Below are 4,709 nucleotides of genomic sequence, written 5' to 3'. Positions count from 1 at the left end.
GGAAGAAAGAGGAGGGGAGAAATGTGGTTATTTTTCAAAAATGGTATTTCACTAATTTCACCATTTACTGTAGGGGACCACTTGAACATGGACACAAGCCAGGGTGGTGAGCGGCAGGTTTATAATGGCAAAAATAAAAAGGGAAATAATGCAAATGTACCTGCACTTTCAAACACTAAACACCTTCCCTGGATGACTAAGTAGTATTTAAACTAAGTAGGACTAGGAGCTACAAGGTGCCGCAGTGTCTGCTGAGGTTCTTCTGAGGAACCTGAGGTATTTCTCTGGTACCTGCTGCCTGTGATAGAACCCAAGTCTGGTCAGCTCTATCAAAGTGAAGCACTCACTGCCCAAATCCAAGGACTCTGCCCTTCCCTTGCACAGGAAGTTCAGAGTGCTACTGCGCACCCAGGCTGTGAAGTGGAGAAAGCAAAGTGACCTTTCGCAAGTGGGTGCAAGAGTCAGATCACGATGTTCTCTGCTTTCTTTGTTCCCTCTCTGTTTACTTGAAATACAAGCAGCTATTTATTTATTTATTTATTTATTTATTTATTTATTGGCAGTACCGGGGATTGAACTCAGGACCTTGTACTTGCCAGGCCTATTCTACTGAGCTGTCTCCCTGGCCCTCAAGGAGCTTTAAATGTTTCCATACATCTGTACCAATAAAATTGGATTGGACGAAGAAAAAAATATTTCCTTACATCTTATGAAGATCATATTAATTTACTTTGCCAAGTCTACAATGGTGTGACCAGGCACTCTAGGAACGTGGGAATCTGAGGCAAGAGGATCACAAGTTCAAGACCAGCTTAATGTCCTACTCAATAAATAAAATTAAATGGATGGGTGGATAGCTTGGGGTGTAGTTCAGCGGTAGAGTACTTGCATAGCATATGCAAGTCCCTGGGTTTGATCTCCAGTACCACAAAAGCCAAAAACAAAAGCTTAGAATGGTGCCTTGCACATAGTGTATATGGTAAGAATTTCAAAACAAAAACAAACATTACCTAGCCAGGCATGGTGATGCACACTTGTAATTCCAGAACTTGGGAGGTGAGACAGTAGGATTGCAGCAAGTTTGAGGCCAGCCTAGGCTATCTAGTGAGTTCAAGGCTAGCCTGAACTACATAGCAAAACACTGCCTCAAAAAAAAAAAAAAATAGGAGGCCAGGGAGATGGCTCACAGGAATAAGTGCTTCCCTGGCAAGCGCAAGGGCCTGAGTTCAATCCCCAGTTCCACAAAAAAATAAATAAATAAATAAAATTAAGGTTGGGGAGATAGCTTGGCAGTCTAAGCACCTGCCTGGCAAGTGTAAAGACCCAGGTTCAATCTCCAGTACTCTATACCATGCTGGCTCCTGAAACCAGGAATGGTGATGCATACCTGTAATCCTAGTGATGGGGAGACTGAGACAGGAGAATCACTATGAGTCTGAGCTGCCTAGTGAGACCCTGTATCAAGTAAAGATATGATTTAAAAAATTTAAAATTTAAAATAAAAAAAAAACATTAAATAGGCCTATGCCCTTATTCTCAGATGGAAAAGTATATATTCCAACATCCATAGAGACCCTCTTTGCCTACATAATCACCCTGGAATAATCTCTGTGTCCAGAGGAATGGTTTAGACCCTCAATAAAATTGCCCACATCATAGTTCCACATGGGCAAAGGTGGAAGGCTATGTTTCTAAAAGTCCTACCAGCACTTCCCAAACTGAGAATGAGAGTCCAGTGTTGGGCCAGCAGGACTCACCACTAGAGAGTAACAGTTACTCTTGAGAATGAGCATAAGCTGTGTCAGCATTCCTTTTCAGAAAGCCTGGAGTCATTTTCCTGGATGAGCCATCCATTAGCATGAACCCCATGGCTGAGCACCTGCTTTGGACACTTGAGTCTGGGCCTGAGGGTCTGGTTAGGCCATTATCATCACCTCCCCCAGATACAGCCAGCATCTCCATAGGTCTGCAGGTTGGATGAGCAGAAGAGCTTTCAGTAGCTGGTACAAGACCTGCCAGAAAATTCCCAGGCTCTGCACATGGGCCACACTCTGAGCATGGAACTCAGGAATGGGCTGATCAGGCATTAACAGCCATCTGTCTGTACAGGACCTGCACACTTAGAGTGAACACCAGCTTCCTCCAGCCTTATTTTGGGCCTCTGCTTCTCTATAGAATGAAATAATGTGAGGCCTGTACGCCCACCTGGCCATCATGGCACAAGGTCAGTTTAGGTACTGGGACAGCCCTCAGCACTTCAAGAGCAAGTTTGGCAGTGGCTACTCCTTGCAGACCAAGGTCTGGAGTGAAGGGCAGCAGAGGTGCTTGAGAATTGAAGGTTTTTGTGGACCTGAGCTTCCCAGGTGTGTGCTAGCCCTGGAAGCTCCCTGGGTGCATGTAGTGGATTTCTAACTGGTCAACTTATTACACCCAGCTGAATTACACTAGTGTGGTGCTGGGTGCATGAGGCACACCTGAAGATTATTGTTAGCAGCAAAAAGGCAGAACAGGAAAAGCTGCCGAAACACTGATAGGTATGCTGTTTGGAGAAGCTGTTGGAGCTGTTGCAAGACGCTAGTTCTCTTGAGCTGTTGTGGAGGACATCATGCTGGCTTTCCCAATGAGCTTTGGAGGAGCTCTCGTCCTCACCTTCAGCATCACTACCTGGCTCCGGAGGGGAAGATGGTGCACTGCTCAGCCTCATAGAGAAGCTTGTTGCATTGGCTTTCCTGATGGGAACTCAGCTTTCCTCATCACTTGAGGAGTTCGGGACCTCACTGTTGCTGAGGATGGCCATGGTACCTCTGGGGGAGCTCTGGTGCTCATCTTGAGTGTTGCTCCCTAGCTCCATCCAGTTCAGATCCCTCATCTTGCTAGCACAGATCCTTCATTCTGCTGGCATAGACTTTCTAGCTTCCACCACTCACCTTTGGGCCTTTCCAGCACAGAAGCATGAAGCAGACCTGCATGAGACTTTGTTGTGAGCTCTAGGCCCCCAGCTGGATTCTTTACTTTTTAGTATGTAGGTAGGTTTCCCTCACTTGTTGTATATAATTCTTTGGGTGATTTAGTATAAAATATTATAAAGTGTGTCCTGTGTTATAATGTTTCCCTTGCAAAAACAAACAAATGAACAAAAACCAAACAAAAAAACCCCCAACCACTACAGTGGACCTCTGTCCCCTGCCTGAGTCTCATTCAGCTGTGACTTACTCCACCAAGTCCTACATCCTTGACCCTGGGATGAGGACCACCATCCTATGTACCAGGCTACTCTACCCATCCCTCTAGCCCAGCCTCACAAAAACATGGTCTCTCATTGTGCAGGCAGTGACCTGGAAAGGGAACACTAAGGCATGGGCCACTGTCACCTACCTGGCCACACCTTGAGCTGGGTAAGGCTGAGCACACTTCTGATTTCACCTGCTTTCTGAAAGAGGGAACTCAAGTCTTTCCCTCTAAGTGGTATTCAGATGTCCTATCTGTGGCAGTGTTCATACGGATTAGTGTTTGAGCTGGAAGGGCCTTTGGAGGTCAGTTCCTCCTGCTCCCCATGTTTTACCGAGCAAGGAGTAGGTCCACAGAGAGGGCATGTGTCCACATATCCAGAGTCTCACAGCAAGCCTGACACCAGCCAGGTCTTTGTCTTCCTGGTACCATTCCTACCCTGGGAGCAGAAAGCTGAACTCCAAAGAACTGACCTCTTGAGAGGTGCTCTAGAGCAGTCAAGAAAGGGACTGGCCGTTGGGGGCCTTGTCATAAGCCTACTGGCCAGCCCTTTCTCCACCCTCTTGGTGCCATCATGTCACCACTGGTGTTTGGCATTCTGAAACAAGCCAAGAAAAAGTACATGATGGGGGCTACTCTGTCAGCCAGATCTCCCTGGAGATCATCTTCCTGAGCTTCATGAGCCCTGTGTCTGCAACTCAAGTTGAAGGGCAAGCAGAGCCAGCTTGCTGCTCATTACCTTTATGGGGTCCTTCTCGGCCTTCCTCATCCCTCTTTCCCACACTCTTTCCCAACTTCCCTCAGAACCTGTTTTACTGTGCCAAAGACCCTGGTGCATGCTAGCCAAGTTTAAATGCCTCCATAGCTGCTAAGGGTACAGAGATGAGCTCTGCACAGGGCCTGTCCCTGGGCTGCAATTTGCAGAGTGGGATGGGGCAGTTACTTCAGAGGCCCGGTGAAGAAGTCAGCTGTGCTTAGTGCCCTGCATTCCAGGTGGGTGACCTGTGGTCTCATTAAGGCTGTAGAATCAGCCTCAAAAAAACATTCTGTGTGTCCTTTTCAAAAAAGGAGTGGCCCAGAAGTTATACAGTAACATTTTATTATTATTATTTTATTATTATTTGTGTCTTTTTGATACAGCATCTCACTATGTAGGCTGGTCTTGAGCTCACTTTGTAGCCAAGGCTGGTCTCACAACTCACAGTGATCCTCCTGCCTCAGCCTCCCATTGCTGGGATTACAGGAGTATGCTACCATGCCTGGCCACAGTAGCATTCTTTTTTTTTTTTTTTCAATTCCGAGTTTTAATAGGCACTACAAAAGGTCAACGAATAGCCTTGGCACTGCTACTGGGACATCACACATTATCATTTTCATATGGTCCACTACTAAATACAGCTCAGGTCATTATTACCAGTGGAAGATGGTTCCCCAACCCCTACAGGAAAGACACATTGTCACACACATCGTGTTTAAAGCAT

At 46.4% G+C, this 4,709-nt stretch overlaps 1 pseudogene; it reads right to left on the bottom strand.

Annotated features, from left to right (window-relative positions):
* Nucleotides 1-2,574: 2,574 nt before the first annotated feature.
* The window catches only part of LOC101560025, a 2,824-nt pseudogene continuing 689 nt past the window's right edge, over nt 2,575-4,709 (bottom strand).

The sequence above is a fragment of the Octodon degus genome, unplaced genomic scaffold (genome assembly GCF_000260255.1).
Source record: "Octodon degus isolate 3935 unplaced genomic scaffold, OctDeg1.0 scaffold00021, whole genome shotgun sequence".
NCBI classification, from domain to species: Eukaryota; Metazoa; Chordata; class Mammalia; order Rodentia; family Octodontidae; genus Octodon; species Octodon degus.
This window is presented reverse-complemented; position numbering and strand designations above follow the sequence as displayed.